This window comes from Pinus tabuliformis, chromosome 1_2 (assembly GCF_031772625.1).
Source record: "Pinus tabuliformis cultivar Carrire ecotype Pingquan chromosome 1_2, CPIR1, whole genome shotgun sequence".
In the NCBI taxonomy this organism is placed as follows: domain Eukaryota; kingdom Viridiplantae; phylum Streptophyta; class Pinopsida; order Pinales; family Pinaceae; genus Pinus; species Pinus tabuliformis.
This window is the reverse complement of record NC_142298.1, coordinates 513,092,651-513,110,995: the sequence shown is the minus strand read 5'-3', so window position 1 is coordinate 513,110,995 and position 18,345 is coordinate 513,092,651. Positions and strand designations below refer to the sequence as shown.

The following is an 18,345-nucleotide window of genomic DNA, read 5'->3' as shown; positions in this document are numbered from 1 at the left end:
TGAAGTTTTCTTTTTACCATTCACTTCATCACCAAAAATCTTGCTTAATTAAATTTTGTTACTTTGCAGTTGAACTACATTGTGTTAAGTGACCAAGAAATTTCCAAACTTCAAGAGGATGCTATAACAACTACCTCTATTGTTCCTTTTATATCTATAGTCCAGGTTGGGATTCTTCTGCATTAATTGATGTGGTATAGTGTTATATTATTTCGATTTTTACTAAACATACATTCATTTATTAGATTTAATATTTTCATTTACTAGTTCTATGGAAATATTACTAGGTAAATATATATATATATATATATATATATATATATGCAAGGATAATAACTCTAGTGAAATATTGATAATAACATAGGAAATGGAGAAAATTTCATTCGATTCAATATGAGCCAAAATATGTTACTTAGAAAACCTTCATCCTCTTTTCGTTGCCGTTTAATCCAAATTCAACATCATAGAGCTCATTAATTCTATCTCAATTTGATATTTAAACAATCTATTTTCCTCTTCCCTTTTGCTTATAAATCAACATATATTTTTATCTAGATATCCACCATGTAAAATGAATTTCAACCTATATTTTAGTGGTTGTGGATTTATTTTATAAGCTTCTAAAAAAATAGTTAAGCATGGGAGGATTGCGGAATAGGTTTTGGGTGAGACTGAAGATTCAAGAGATAAACAAATACCATAGAATAGAGGATTGACCTAGAACATAGATACCTACCTTTTTATTTTTATTTTGGTTTATCTTTAGAAAACTTCAATTTATGTTCGAAATTGTACCTATTTTATAGGTGATCCTTTGGAGTAGATATATAACACAGACTAGAAAATTGTCTAGAGTGATTTATAAGTTATTCTTTTAAGTTTTCATATTGTGCTTTGGTGCTAGAATTAGCTTAGGTTAGATTATCATTTTTGTATGTTCTTTGCTTAGTCATGGATCAACAATCAACATGTTTCGAGAATTCATATTCCACTCGTGAAAATAGGGTTTTTTCTTTCTTTTGTGTATTGTCCTATACCTATAAGTTTTTCTTTTAAGTTTTCATATTGTGCTTTGGTGCTAGAATTAGCTTAGGTTAGATTATCATTTTTGTATTTTCTTTGCTTAGTCATGGATCAACAATCAACATGTTTCGAGAATTGATATTCCACTCGAGATGAAAATAGGGTTTTTCCTTTCTTTTGTGTATTGTCCTATACCTTCTCTCTGATGTAAGCATAGTAATTAGTAGCAACAAATTTATATTAATACTCAAAATTTTCTACATTTGGTTATTTTATTTTATGCTACATTGGTTGAGTTGTGATCTGTACTATATAGAAATTTAATTTTGATTTGTAGTTGTTGTTATAACGTAATTGGATTTCATTGTTTATCACGACAGGGAGAAACTAAATCTCTTCAATCATAACTTTATACTGTCATGTTTTTGCAAGTCTGTAATGCATATGAGATTCTATAAGGGATTTTCATGCAGGCATATAATGGATTTTATTCCTAATTATTAAAATCTAGCCTCTACAGTGTGGTAATGTCATACAAGCTAATTGGTAGCATTGTGTCTCTTTGTGTTTTGGTTTTGTAGATGGAAGTGAATGTAATAATGTTTCTCTATATAATATATATTAGGTCACTTAAATAGAAGGTCCTGATATTGTGAGCCCATACTATTTCTGAGATCCTATAAGGTCTTTTTGTGGGAGGCACATCATGGATTCTATTCCTAGTTAAGAAATCCAAGCTGGAGGTAGATAATGTGATATAAAATAATAGTTAGTATTGTCTTTTATTTTTTTTATTGTAAACGAATGTAATAATGTTCACCTATATAAAATATGTTATGTCTTTTTAGATATAGGGACATGATTTCGTGACCCCTTACTCATCTTTTATTCTACTGGGGCCTAAGAATACCAACTTCAAGCCATCATAAAAGTGAAAGCTTCGAACACCATCTATCATTATTGTTATCTTTTACAAACATTTCCCTATCTTAAAATAAATTATGTTTGAGAACTAATTTAATTCCAGAACTATATGTGCCACTTAGTGAAAGCTTTGTAACATAGCCACTGATAAATTTCTTATATTTAGAGTGTTGCAATTGTCCAATTTAATCCCTAGAACAATGAAAATTATAAATATCACTTTCTGAGTGTTTTTAATCTTCAAAAGTTAGAGCCATCTTAGAACAACAAATTTTGTGTTGTCTTATTACTTCAGTTTTAGAGCATATTAGATCTACAAATAATTGTAGAGGTTCTATAAGGTTTTAAAACCCCGACTTCCTATAGTGTCAATACTTAACTTGATCAGGATATAAAAACTGATTTTACATTATGCATTTTTGGTGAATCAGATCCTTTGTCACTTGTTTGTAATCATAATTTAAATCATGATCACTCTCCTTGAGGCACGCAAGTGAAATCATTCAGTTCATATTTATTACATGAGCTGTAAGAGGTCAATGATAAGGAAAGATGTGCATTTTCTTCCTTTCAATATTATTGGAATAAGTGCCTTAACATTCCATATGATTTGTCGGCTCCCCTTCTACCTCCCAAAAGGATTGTTGCAGGTTCGCACTCTGCTTTAGACTCTTTCTTAAATAGCATATCATTATTCTTTTCCATATAATTAAGTTCCATGTTAATTTTGATTATCATAGTGTCAAGAAAGGGAAGCCTTTAATTAACTTACATTATTTTGGACATATTAGATTTGCACTCTTGCTGAAAGATCTAGTGCAGAGTTGAACCTTAAGGAATCACATAATTTGCAAGGTTAATATACATCAATTTCCACTAGTTGAGTACCCACAACTGAGGTCTAGGACCTCAATTTCTTTCATAAATAATTTACAATGGGTTTCCTAAACATACTACTAGATATTCCACACAATATTATCAACCGTTTTTAATTGTTGACCTACCTGTAATGCCAAGAATGTAGCTTGGATATAAAGTATAATGGATGGGTATTTTTTTTGTTTTTCAATGATGAATCTAATTTGTAGTGATAAGGAAAATTTATCAATTGTAAATAATTTTAATGATTTGAAAAACAATGTTATGATTTGAAAATATGTTTCTTCAATGTTTGTACATTAGGAATCAATCTGAATCTAGAAAATTGAGAAATATATATAAGAATTCACTTTTTTACAATAACATAGATTTTCGATTTATGAAAAGTTGAAAACCATATTGTTAGGTCCTTATAATAGTAGTGTATCCCCCTTATAGTTATTGTTACTGTAGCCCCATTATTTTTATTTTTGTGACCATGTAGCCCCCATATTGTTATTGTTGTGCACCACAGAAGTCCACTATTGTTATTGTTGTGATGTTACATTATTATTTTTATGTAGGCTGTGATTATATTGTGAAACCTTAGACTCCTATATATACAAAGGAGGCCTTGTCATTTGTATCATCCCCCTCGAAGCGGATACTTTTTAAGTCGTTGATCTATCTTTTTGTGAGTTGGTTCATAACATTTTTGTTTCAGAGTTTTGTATTCTAGGGCTTCACTGCTTCAAACATGTCATTGTGGTATTTTTGCTATATATTTTCTTTTACGAAGCTTCAGAACATGGAATTTTGACCAGGTGGAGCCGAAATCATGGTGAACTCCGTCCCAAAATTTCACATATAGGTGACCTAAGTTTTTTTTCATGCTCCATAATTCAGTCTCAAATAGGTGACCTAGGGAAAATAATCATAACTTTCATTTCAACCATCAAGTTTGAATTCTATAAGAAGTGGCTAAGAATTTAGTGTTTTATGTAGCAATTTCAAGGCTGAAGGTTGAAACACTCACACATGACATCCCATACAAATTCACTCTACTGAACTAGTCCATAATCATGATATCATAGGAGATTTGGCATACTCTATATTGAAGAATCCAATATTGGTATGACTTATGGAATTTGAAATAATATTCATAGGGATAACCCAGGACCAAATTTTAGAGCTCGGATATCCAAAATTACAGACTTACAACCATTTCAAGGCTGAGCTCATAAAAATCAAGAAAAAGGTGTGTATTTTTTAATTTTGCATACCCTTTTTCTGAAAAATCAGTTTGAAGTGTTTCACAGGTAATATTGAAGCATATATATTAGTATTTGGTTCTAAATTTTTTCCCAAACGAAAGAATTCTACACCCATTAATCCCTGAGGAATCTCTAATGTGACACATGAAGAAGTAGAATTGCAACATGATATAACAAAGTTATAGGACCAAGTGCAACAAATTTCACTCTCACAAAGAGCAACCAAAGATGACATGGATGGCTTAAAAGGGGACATGGATGGTATAAAATGTAACGTGGATGGCTTAAAAGGGGACATGGATTGTATAAAAGGAAACATGGATGTTCTTAAAGTAGACATGGACGTGATGAATGTCTAATTAAAATGGTTGACAAAGTTGTCGCATGAAAGGCTTCTCGGTGGTAACAAGGTAATCCATGAAAATCATGATGAGGATAAAAGGAATATGAGTTATGATTTTAGAGACTCCAATGTGGGGTTTAAGAACTACCACATTCATAATATTGATATGGGGAAGTTTGATGGCAAGGATCTAGTAACATGGATACTATAGATAAAGCAATATTTTGATCTACAAGATGTGAAACCCTCACAAAATCTATGTATTGCATATTTGTATTTAGAACCTAATTAGTTTGTATGGTATATATGAATTTTTTATCATAGACCACTTTTCATCTTGTCATACTTTACAGAGGAAATGATATCACAATATGAAGATACAAAGAGCATCACTTTCTTTAGAAAATTGATAAATTTGAAACAAAAGGGTTCAATGGTGGAGAACATTGAATACTTCCAAACATTGAATATTAGGGAAAACGATATTCCATAGGAGCATGAGATTTATGTCTTCATAGGAACTTTAAAAGATAACATCCAACACGAGGTTCCTGTTTGGGAACTGTTGTGGCCACAACTACCACCCTATCAATTCTTATTTTTTTCAAAACTTGTTTCTATTGGAGATATAACTTTGAATTAGCTCCCATTTGGCTTTTGAATCACTTGAATTGGACCAAAAACAAAGGAGTTGTGATTAAAACACTATTGGTTAGTATGGTCGATCACTGCTCTCCCGTAGGGAACAACTGTTGTTCCCTTTAAGCTGTTGTTCCCTAAAGGGAACAACACCTTTCGGAGTGTTTTTTGTTGTTCCCTCCATGGAATAGTTGTTGTTCCTTCAAGGGAAAAACACTTTTTTTAGTCCATTTTTTTTTTATTCTTTGTTGTTCCCTCGAGGGAACAACACTTTTAGAGTTTGTTGTGCCCACAACCACCACCCTATTAGAACCTGCTCCAAGGGAAAATTTGAATGGGCCCCTTGAGAAGTTTGTACTTTTGTCTCTCTGAATGATAACCATAGTTGTCAGATGGAATTATGTCCTCAAAGTTGAACGGTTCAATGGTTTATTATTATGGTTGCAATCCATTTTTAATCATCAGCCCCAAAAAATCATCATGCTTTCTTGAGATTTAGAGCCGGAAAGACTCATATAACCCCCATTTGTAGAGTCTATCTCTTTATGAAAGTTTTTATGAAGGTAAGGTTTGTTTTAGGCATTTTTGTCATATCTCTCATAATCATAGCTAATGTTGATCATTCATGCAGGCAAGGACCAAGAGAAGAAAAACAAGGTCGAAAAGCTGATGCATAAGCATCAAGAATGGGTACGAGGAAAAGATGCAAGTGAGACCTAGCCAAAACAGAGGAATTTATGACAAGCAACAGGGAAGGCATACACGGGGGGGAGCTACACAATAGAGTATGGTGATTTCTTATTGCTTATCCTCCCTCCAACCCTTCCACTCTTGTAATATAGCTTTCAATTGCAATCGCTCACTTGTAAAAGGATATTACATCCTAGAATACATATCCAAGAAAAGGAGGTACAGGCTCAGAGATTTGTTTCATATGTAGAGTGTTCTATGGATCCTATAAAAATGCCTTCGTCTGCTGGATCTGTGCAATTTGATAAGGCTCGATGAATGGAAACAACCGCACATCACTCTACTTCGCAATCTGTCAAAGAAACGTATGAACACATTGTAGAAACTCTGAATGAGTACGAAGTCATTTTTTATCACTGGCCTGAATGCTCGGTTGATTTGAAAAATGAAATCACAGTTATAGAGAGGTAAATACACATGGACAACATATAACTAAACTCTAAAGAATTCTTCGAGATGCGAAGGGATCCAAAGATGGTAATGAAATTTGAGAAAGGAACGCAGCCTTTAAATGATCATAGCATGAATAGTATGCCTAGTCCACATGATACCTCTACTAGCTGGATTTTGTTGCCATGTGTCGTGGTTTTGGGACAGAATGGGGTAGGACATCCTAAAATTATGAGAAAACAGGAAGTAGAACAGATGTTCGTATAAGGGTTCTTGTGTTGCTTTGGGGACTCTAGATCACACCTTTGCATCATCGATGTCGATTTTGCAAATACATACTCAGCACGAAAGGGATATGGAACCACCACATTGCATAATGAAGGCACGCTATATACTAAGTAAAGGTGCTCCTGATAACAGAGATCCATCAAATTATTATTACCTCTCGATACACCTTATATCAGCTAGATGTTGAAAAATGAGTGCACTGTCTACATTTGCCTTTAGGGAATAAAAAGGAATAGCATTCATTCTATACGTGTGAAAAGGGATGGCATGTAGTCATTCCTCTTTCTACCGACATCCATTCATTTTTCTTCAGGAAATAGAATGCTCCAGTAGCAATGGCTTCAATGTGTTCACTATTTCATTAAGCGTTACATTTTGTATATTTTAATTTGAATATGGAAAGGAACAGGGAAGGCCAAAGGTTGAGAGAAATAGATGGTCAGTTATCTTTCTCCATAAGTATCACCTTTGGATAGAGGAAAAGGGCTTTTGGAGGGGCAAAACAGGGTTTGATTTATTTTGGTAATAAAGAAGACCGTTTGGGTCAAGAAGAAGCCGTTTTCAGATTCATTTTCCCGTTTCTTTTATGTTTGGAATCAGGGTGTTGTGAATGGCATGAGGATATATATGTTTTTTTTTTGTGCACAGTAATAACAGATAACTAATGACTAGTCATGGTTATTTGAATATAATTCGTTATCATGGTTAACTCATGAGCGGTCTCCGATTCGAAGCTACATTAAACATCAGTTGCAAGTTTTATTTATAGAAACAAGAATGTGTATTCTTGTATGAATAATTAGATTGCAATTAAGCTTAAATACACCCTTGTTCATCAGTGAACTCAGTAATTGATTTATTTGGACTTGGAATCTACATATGATGTTTAATATCTTTTATTATGCTCTTGCAGGATAGATTATAATAGTTAGGACTAGCATAAGTAGGTAGAATCACTGTAGATAGGAATTGATAAATATAGGTTAGCTATTTATTTTGTTGATTTAATGGAAGTCTTCCTCCGAGGAGAAATCTTTCAACACCTATAATAGCTTACGGGATCCTTTGAAACCCATTGGAACTAGCCATTCCAAATGAAAGCAGATCTAATATGGGTCTACGATTGGGTTGGTTCCCCTTTATTGGCCTCGAAAAAATTTGCCGTGTCAACAAATTGGTGCTAGAAGGAGGGCTTGAACCGCCATCCATAGCTTTCAGGATTTCATCTATAAACGTCATGCATGGATTTGAAAATATTGATGTATGGATCGTAAAGGTCAAAAAGATCCTTCCACCCATTTGGAAGAGCCTCATTTCGAAGAAGCGTAGGTCCCTCTAAGTCCTGTGTTTGGGTCACCCAAGGAAAAGAAACTATGGGAGTATCTGTTACTCAGGAACAACTAGTTAGAGTACTTACTCGTGCTTACACTCGTTCCCTATCTCAGCTCCCCATATTTCATTCGTTACCTCTGACAACTAAAAGAAAGACAAGGATTTGTCCCATAAATGATGAGACATATACAGCCCCTTCTCTTGAAGATATTGTGCTAGAGTCCTTGCAAAGTATCGACCCTCCTTGGGAAGAAATTCTTGAGGATCCCCTCTCTAAAGGTAATCCCTGGCTCAATTTGGGAAATCCTAACAAAGAACACCCGAGGGAAACCTTCAACCAGAACCTCCCCAACCATAATATGGCTAACATTCCTCCTTTAGATGGGAATCAACCTCCACTACCTCCTCCAGGTGGGAATCGACCCCCACCCCATCTGGGAGGAACCCCTTCCTGGCTTGCATAGGATGCTATAGCAGTACCTAGGCAGCAACATGCCTTACCCAAGAACGCAAAAAGAGTATTACCCAAATTCGACCCTGAGTGGGGAGACACCGCTGATAACCATATCCACTCTTTCTTCCTAGCCGTGTGCATGTTGGGGGTAGCAGGTGAGGATGTGGTATGTCACTTATTCCCTTTTACTCTGATTGGTGTAGCATCCACATGGTACTTTAGCCTGAGAATAGGATCAATCACTTTGTGGGATGCTTTTCAGCGGGCCTTCATAGACAAGTTTGGCAATGACAAGACACCTGTGGCCTTGGTTTTAGAATTATCACGTTTAAAACTTGAAACCAAAGAAAAGGTCGAGTATTTTAACATCTGGTTGAACACTTTGTTCAACAGAATCCTGACTAATGCTAGACCTACTGATGAGGTGCTCATGGAATTCTACATCACTACTCTCCTTATCCCTACTGCGATGTGGGTCAAAAGGAGTAATGGACAAACCTTACAGGGTGCCATTGATGAAGCAATAAAGTTGAGAATGAAATGATCAGTCTCGTAGCATGTCATCATATGACCGAAGAAAAGAAATCCTCTCAATCATCAGAAAAGAATAATGGGAGTGATAATAAAGTGACTGAGATCAAAGAAATAGACACCACAGATGTGGAGGGTTTGCATTGGATCATTAAGAAATTGATGAACACAGTCATCAATATGAAGAGGAATTCTGGAGAGAGTACAAATGGGAATGGAGGAAATAATAACAACATAAATTCCTTCAAACCTTTCTATTGTAAAACGACAGAAGGTGGTCATGGTCAACCTATGTTTCCTGCTCAACCTAATGAAGGGATTTTAAATATGGAAGACCTGGCTCTTATTGGATCACTTCTTACCAAAGAGGAACCTATAGCAGACCTGGAGCAAGAACGGGAAAATAAGGAAGATTACGAGGTAGGAGAGCCCAGGGATGAGGTATGTCAAGTCAATGTACTATGGGATTTCTATGCAAATGGGAACAATGACGACGAAGAAGATATTATAGAAGAAATTCACACTAATGAAATCCAAACACAAAGTAAAGGGCCACTTGTGGATGTGGTGAAGCCTGTAGACCAGACAAGGAGAGATGTTCACCCTTTGAAGACATCCGCTCCCGAGGTTCCTGTTGAGAAGAATAAACCTAATGGTAATTCCAAAAGTAATCCAGCCATGAGATATCTAGAGAAGGATAATACATCACCAAATGCAACGAAGGCAACTCAAAATGTTAAATTCCCACCTAATAGCAGCAAGACCGGTACGTTCACTCTGCCCTACCCTGTTTATAACATTGATTACAACATTGTGGATGATCTTAAGAAATCTCAGGCTAATATCACGTACTTCGATTTGTTAAAGTTAACACAGCAAAGGTATTTTCTTTTGAAAGCTATGAATGGACAGAATTGCAAGTATCTCACCAATCCGAGTATTCAAAACAAAAATTCGGTGTCCAAACCTGTTAGTACCTCTAGTACATCCCAAACGCCGTCAACCATGGAAGCCACTCTGTCGAAAATGAATCAAACGCCCCAAGGTGTCAGTGCAACCATGATAGGAAGGAAATAAAAATCCATGACTCCACCTTTCCTTATCACATTTGAAATCTTCAACATGAACGTACATAATTACCTGGTAGATTTCGGTGCCTCATCCACTGTTATGCCTTACACTACTTCTAAAAGATTTCATGCAATGCCTGAGAAAACTGGAACTCAAATTATGCAATTGGACAGAACGAATGTAAAAGTGATTGGAGAATTGAAAGATGTACTGATTTGGATGACTACCAAACCACAATACACGCAAGTCATTGACATAGTGGTAGTCGTCATACCTGCGGCATATGGGATGCTTCTTAGTAGGGACTAGTTAGAAAATCTGAATGGATATTTCTCAACTGATTGGTCCCATCTCTTGTTGCCTCAGAAAGGAAATGGTGATATGCTGAGAGTTGATTGAGAAATACACATGAAGTATGTAGTGACAGAACTAAACAACCCCAATGAGCCTACAATGTTTACCAACTCTATCCTTTGGAATTATAGTTTCAACATTTGTGCCATGGAAACCTATTTTGGAGAATTTCGTGCAGAGACAGCTAAAGAAACTACAACGAATACATAGTTGGAAGCTCTCACATGTAGTCCAACTGATGAGATATCTTGTATTGTAGTAGAGATAGGACTAATTTCATAGAAATCAGTTCAATTGATGTAACATTAGATTCTATATTTTGGACACTCTACTTTGATGGATTTAATTTCATAGATCAAGCAGGTGCTTGGAGCATTCTCATTGACCCACAAGGGAACCAACATTTGATGGCCAACCGGTTGGAGTTCATGTGCACCAAAAACACGGCAGAGTATGAAGGCTTGCTGCAGGGCCTGAAGAAAGCCATTGACATGAAGGTGAAAAATCATAAATATTTTGGCGACTCATAGATAATTGTCGACCAGGTAACGAAAAGGATACATTGAAATTCGCCACACCTGGTAAGATATCAACATGAGGTGTGGAGCTTAATTAACAATTTTGATTCTTTTAATATCACATACATACCTCTAGGGAAAAACCAAGAGGTCGATCTGATGGCTGGTATGGCTTCAAAACTTTTGCCTAACCTTAGATGAAACAAGAATAGATATTATGTTGAATTGATTTTCAGACCATTAGTATCTGATAACATATCAACTTTGCAGGTATTCGAAGGTGATGAGTAGATCCTTAAGTTCACACATTGCAAAAAGACATTAAAAAATGCACTCATTGATGAAAAAGAGCATGACAGGATTATGAATGAGAGTGAAGATGAGGAGAAAGATCAATCTAATATAATTCCCAAGTCAGTTGTCAAGATGGAGCACTTTTATGACCTACATGATAAATTTTAAAAGTCGATTAACTGCAAAACACATAGCTCATCCATGAAGTATGAGTTGGTCAACCTTAGAATCGAAAAAGACCCAAAAAATGTCAATTTGGGCTTAGGATGTTCTCCACAAGAAAAGGTTGTGTTTGTTAAGCTGTTTAAAGAGTACAAGTATGTCTTTGCACGAACATATTGCGTCTTAAAAACCTTCGATACTGACATCATGCAGCATGTAATTCCTTTGGAAAAGGATGTCAAGCCCTACCAACAAAAGCTTCATAAGATGCATCCAAGCCTGGAACCGTTGGTGAAGAAAGAATTAAACAAATTGATGGATGCTAAAATCATTTTTCCAGTGAGGCACACCCGTTGGATAGCCAATCTTGTGCCAGTAAGAAAAGAAAATGGAGACATCAGATTATGTATCAATTTCAGTAACCTAAACAGAGCATCACATAAGGATAACTATCCTATGTCGTCTATGGAACACATTCTTCAACGCGTTTCTGGGTCTGAAATGTTGTCCCTATTGGATGGGTTTTAAGGATATAATCAAGTGTTGGTGTCAAGTGGAGATCAACTTAAGACAACCTTCAACACTAAATGGGGGACCTATGCATGTCGTAAAATGTTGTTTCGACTTATTAATGCAAGCGCCACATTTCAAAGAGTTATGGACACAACTTTTGGAGGATTGATTAACAGATCAGTGGTGTTTTACATGGATGAGATTATTGCGTATTCTTGTCACAAAAGGGATCATGTTTATCACCTGAAATAGATTTTCAAAAGATGCCAAAGGTACGGAATATCGTTGAATCCCAATAAGAGTGTTTTCACAGTTACAAAATGGAAGCTACTCAGTCATATGCTCTCTAAGGAAGAGATTATTATCGATCCTGAAAGAAGAGAGACCATCATGAGAGTACAACCTCCTGCAAATAAAAGGGCAATGTAATCTTTTTTCGGGAAGATTAATTTCATTAGCAAATTTGTTTCAAGCTTCGCGGAAATAGTGTGTCGCATTCAGCCAATGATGAAGAAAGACGTCATGTATAGGTGGAGCTATGAAGCTAGGAGATCATTTCAGCGAATTAAGGAGGCCATCGCAGAAGCTCTTGTTTGGTTAGCCCCAATTTTGACAAGGAATTCCTCCTGTAAACTTTCATTTCTAATGTTTCATATGCTGCAATCCTCACCCAAAAAAATGATAATGGCAATGAAGTCCCCATTTCTTATATGAGCTCTAATATTCAAGGAGCAGAACTGAATTACCCTTAAGTGGAGAAACAAGGTTTTGCGGTTTTTAAAGTTGTGAAACATTTCCACCCTTAGTTACTGAAGGCTAGGACCAAGGTAATCATTCCCCACCCTGCTGTAAGGGCGCTCTTCATGCAGAGGGAAATGGGAGAACAACGAGGGAACTCGATAATGGCTCTTCCAAAATACGACCTTGAGATTAAACCAGCAAACATAGTTCGGGGGCGGGGGTTATGTAAGCTTGCAGCAGAAGCCTTGGTAGGTAAAGAAGGGACGTCAAAGGAATCAAAAGCTTAGTGTGTGTGGAATGCGCTAGTAGAATTCATGGAAGAGCACAGAAGGGACATCCAAATGTTAATCTATGATCGCGAAATATTGGAAGTCTCGTTGGACTCTAATTCGTGGTATTACGACTTACACTTTTATCTAACACGTGGGTCATGTCCCAAACACATGGATGCATCACCAAGGAGAGCGCTCAAATTAAAATGTAATTAGTATCACTTGGCCAATGACACATTATACAGGAAAAATTACGACAGAGTTTGGCTGAGGTGTTTTGAAAAGGATGACGTTGATCATGTCTTGAAATAAATGCATGACGGCCCAGTAGGTGGTCACTATGGCGGAGATACCACTACGCACAAAATATTAAGAGCTATGTATTATTGGCCTACAGTGTTTAGAGACTCACATACCTACAACCAAAAATGTAGGGTATGTCAAACTGTTGCAGGGCGAGAAAGAAAGTCAACCGTTCCCCTCAGGCCCATTATGCCTTATCGGCCATTCCAGGTTTGGTCACGGAACCTACCGATTGAAACCTTTATAGGGAGAAACTGAAAATCTCCCTGTTAATGGCCAACATCTTAAGAGATACTTCCAGTAGCCACCACATGGTGGTTACCTCCTAAGTAGGTTAGGATTCACTTTGTTTTGCTAATAGCTTAGTTATACTTTCATTTTTTTTCTCATTCTTGTCTTTCCCGCAAAGTTTATCTTCATTCTGTTTTGAATTCCAGTCCTTTTCAGCGAATTAATTTCGATCTTTCAATCTCGTTTTCACCTTTTATAACTCTCTTCTGATAACCCTCATTCACTACCTTCAGCTTTTGCTTCCCTCATTAATCTGTTGATGAGTCTGTAGATCCTAAATTCATTATTACCTTGCAAGTTGAACGAACCTTCAATGATCCCATGAGAACTGGGAAATCAGTGGAAAAATTCAAATCAAAGCCACTCATTGGCATCTGTTGGGAACTAGGTAGGCTCTGTTGATAATTTGGATACCTGAAGCATGTAGGGACATCTCTATAAAATGAAAAAATGTGTAACCACGGTTGGACTGGCATGGTAGAATGCTACATTTAAAAAAAAATTCCCACCTAGACCTAGCTTATACTTGCCTATGAGATTTGCAGTCATTCTCCATTGGTTCTATCCACCACTGTAAATTTCCAATATCTGTCATCTGCATGTAAACTTCCTTTCATGGGCTAAGCTCACTGTCATATATCCTGTGGAAAATTTAATTATTCTCTATTCCATGTGCCCGAAACTGGAAGGACTTATTTAAAATAAAATAATATGTCGAGTCCTCGTGCCAATCTGGAATGACAGGATGTTTGGGAAGCTAGTTGGAGTAGGGACTATTGCTGGACTCATAGTACCAGTTGACACATCAAGCCTAACCTTTCTTAAGCAGTTTAAAAATATGGCATGATCCATGACTACACTTGATTCGATCATATGAAAGTATAGCACTAAAAATTCTTACATAAAGTGCAGATAAACATATATACATATATTTGTCAAGCTTGATGCACGATAAAGAGCTGAGGCACACACCTAAATAGCTATTGAAAAACTAGTGATGGCCCCGGAAGGATTTTGAAAGTAGAAAACGGGTAAAGGAGGGTCAATAAATCCCATAATATGACCATTGGAGAATTCCTGTCAAAACCCTATTAGTAGGTAGAAGTTATTTGTCTTTATACTGCCTAAAGTGATTAACGTTGAAGTGGAACCCATGCCTGTCTATCTATATAGTTTGCATTTCAAGTTTATCTTAACACCCTGATGTTCTACAAATCAAAGTTTATTTGGTAACAGAGATAACTGGTTCCCCCAACGGTTCGCCATTTTGTTGTGGCCACAACCACCACCCTATCAATTCTTGTTGTTTTCAAAATCTATTTCTATTGGAGATATAACTTTGAATTAGCTCCCATTTGGCTTTTGAATCACTCAAATCGGACCAAAAGCAAAGGAGTTGTGATTTAAACAATGTTGGTTAGTATGGTCGACCACTACCCTCCAGCAGGGAACAGTTGTTGTTCCCTAAAGGGAACAACACCTTTTGGAGTGTTTTTTGTTGTTCCCTCCAGGGAACAGCTGCTATTCCCTCTAGGGAACAAGACTTTTTTGAGTCTATTTTTTGGAGTTTTCATTTTTCCCTCCAGGGAACAACACTTTTAGAGTTTGTTGTGGCCACAATCACCACCCTATTAAAACCTTCTCTGGGGGGAAATTTGAATGGGTCCCTTGAGAAGTTTGATCTTTCGTCTCTCTAAATTATAACCATAGATGTCAGATGGAATTATGTCCTCAAAGCTAAATGGTTCAATGGTTTATTAATTATGGTTGCAATCCATTTTTAATCATGAGTCCCAAAAAATCATCGTGCCCTCTTGAGATTTAGAGCCAGAAGGACTCATATAACCCTAGTTGCAGAGTCTGTCTCTTTATGAAATTTTTTATGAAGGTAAGGCTTTTTTTAGGCGTTACTGTCATATCTCTCATAATCATATCTATTGTTGATTATTCATGCAGGCAAGGACCAAGAGAAGAAAATAAAGGTTGACAAGTTGATGCATAAGCATCAGGAATGGCTGCGGGGAAAAGATGCAAGTGAGACCTAGCAAAAATAGAGGAATTTATGACAAGAAACGGGGAAGGCATACACAGGGGGGAGCTACGCAACAAACTACGGTGATTTCTTGCTACGTATCCTCTCTCCAGCCCTTCCACTCTTGTAACAGAGCTTTCAGTTGCAACTGCTGACTTGCAAAAGAATCTTACACCCTAGAATACCTGTCCAAGAAAAGGAGGTATGGGCTCAGCTATTTGTTTCATATGTACAGTGTTTTTTGGATCCTAGAAAAAAATCTTCGTCTGCTGGATCTGTGCAAGTTTTATAAGGCTCGATGGATGGAAACAACTGCACAACGCTCTACCTTGCAATCTATAGAAGAAATGTATGAACACATCGAAGAAACTCTGAATGAGTATGAAGTCATTGTTGATCGTTGGCCTGAATTCTCGGTTGATTTTAAAAATGAAATCATAGTCATAGAGAGGTAAATAAACATGGAAAACATATAGCTAAACCCTAAAGAATTCTTCGAGATGTAAAGGGATCCTAAGGTGGTAATGAAATTCAAGAAAGCAACACAACCTTTAAACGATCATAGCATGAACAGTATGCCTAGTCCACATGATACCTCTACCAGCTAGATTTTGTTGCCATGTGTTGTGGTTTTGGGACATAATGGGGTAGGATGTCCTAAAATTTTGAGAAGACAGGAAGTAGAACATATGTTCATATAAGGGTTCTTGTGTTTCTTTGGGGACTCTAGGTGACACCTTTGCATCATCGATGTCGGTGTTGCAAAGACATACTCCGCAAGAAAGGGATATGGAACCACCACATTGCATAATGGAGGCACACTCTATACTAAGTAAAGGTACTCCTGATAGCATAGATCCATCAAGTTATTATTACCTCCCGGTACACATTAAATCAAGCCAGAAATTGAAAAATGAGCACACTGTCTACATTTTCCTTCAGGGAATAAAAAGGAATAGCATTCAGTCAATACATGTGCAAAGGAATGGCATGCAGTCATTCCTCTTTCTACTGACATCCATTCATTTTTCTTCAAGAAAGAGAATGCTCTAGTAGAAATGGCTTCAACGTGTTTTGTTGTTTCATTAACCATTACATTTTGTATATTTTAATTTGAATATGGAAAGGAAAAGGGAAGGTCGAAGGTCGGGAGAAACCGATGGTCAATTCTCTTTCTCCATAAGTATCACCTCTGGATAGAGGAAAAGGGATTTTGGAGCGGCAGAACAGGGTTTGATCTATTTTGCTAATAAAGAAGATTGTTTGGGTCGAGAAGAAGCCTTTTTTCAGATTCATTTTCATTTCTTTTTTTATGTTTAGAATCAGGGTGTTGTGACTGGCATGAGGATATATATGTTTTGTTTTTGTGCACAGTGATAACAAACAGTTTATGACTAGTCTTGGTTATTTGAATATAATTCATTATCATGGTTAACTCATGAGTGGTCTCTAATTCGAAGCTACATTAAATATCAGTTTCAAGTTTTATTTGTAGAAACAAGAATGTGTATTCTTGTATGAATAATTAGATTTCAATTAAGCATAAATACAACCTTATTCATCGTTGAACTCGGTAATTGATTTATTTGGACTTGGAATCTATATATGATGTTTAATCTCTTTTATTATGCTCCTGCAAGATAGATTAGAGTAGTTAGGAGTAGCATAAGTAGGTAGAATCAGTGTAGATAGGACTTGATACATATAGGTTAGCTGTTTCTTTTGTTGATTTAATGGAAGTCTTCCTCCGGGGAGCAATCTTTCAACACCTATAACAGTTTAGGGGATCCTTTGAAACCCGTTGGAACTAGCAATTCCAAATGAAAGTAGATCTAATTGGGGTCTGCAATCGGGTTGGTTCCCCTTTGTTGGCTTAGTGAAAATTCGTCATGTCAACAGGAACCTGATTCATTAGAAAATGCATTCAGGGTGGCAAGAATAGTTTAAAGAAAAATTATGGCAAAAAGGAAGCCTACCACTCATAACTATAAATATGGAAGTGTTGTTTCTCGTAGTCTTCCACAACCTACAAGGTTGACACCAAAAAAATTGGAGGAAAAAGGAGCAGAACGGATTTGTTATAGTTGTGATAGAAAATACACTAAAGGTCATCAGTGTGCTGAGAATAAATTATTCTACATAGATTGTAAAGAGGGGAAGAAAATTAACATGAAACATCAAAAGAGGAGGATATACACCAGGAACCAATCCCAGATAAAGAATAAATGAATTCAAACATATCTTGTAATGCATTGGGAGGAATTAACAGTCCTCAAACTCTCAAGTTAGAAGGATATATCAAGAAGAATAAGGTAAAAGTGTTGATGTTGGAAATAATACTGAGAGGGGGGGTGAATCAGTATTATATAATTCTTTTAATAAATCTTCTTTATTTGTTCTTTGAATTATTTTTGCATGTCAGTACCATAAAATAATGAGCATGAACAAAAGAAAACAGATAGTCACACCAAAGAACACAAGATGTAAGGTGGAAACCCAATGTGGGTGAAAACCACCTGCTGCAATATGTCTCTATCTTCTTTCAAATTAGAAACTCCTTTTACAATGGTTTTGTACTGGTGCAGTCCTTTACCAGTACGCAGGCTGCAACCTGCAGAGAGCTACAACTCTCTCTCGTTTTCCAGTCTTCTCCTGGAAGGGAGCTACAACCCCCTACTTTTTTTCATAAAGCATTAAATGATCATCAAGTATATAACAGTTACAGTCCACTACAGTTATCAGATCAGCAATAATAGAACTAACCCAGAACACCTTATCAACAGAGAAATTCAATCAACAGAACATCTTAAGACAGAGACGCAGTTTTCCCTTCTGTGGCCTGTGTCGCGACGCAATTCACCTTCGGCTTTCCTTCGTACACCCGCAGGTATCCTTCTGCTGCACTGCGTGCCCACGCACTGTTCCTTGAACTGCACTGCGTCCTGTTGCTGCAGGGACGCACACAGAAACACTATCGCGCCGCGTACT

General features: G+C 36.6%; 1 pseudogene; it reads left to right on the top strand.

Annotated features, from left to right (window-relative positions):
• LOC149206580 (cryptochrome-1-like) overlaps positions 1-18,345 on the top strand; it is a 164,896-nt pseudogene that overhangs the window by 83,588 nt on the left and 62,963 nt on the right.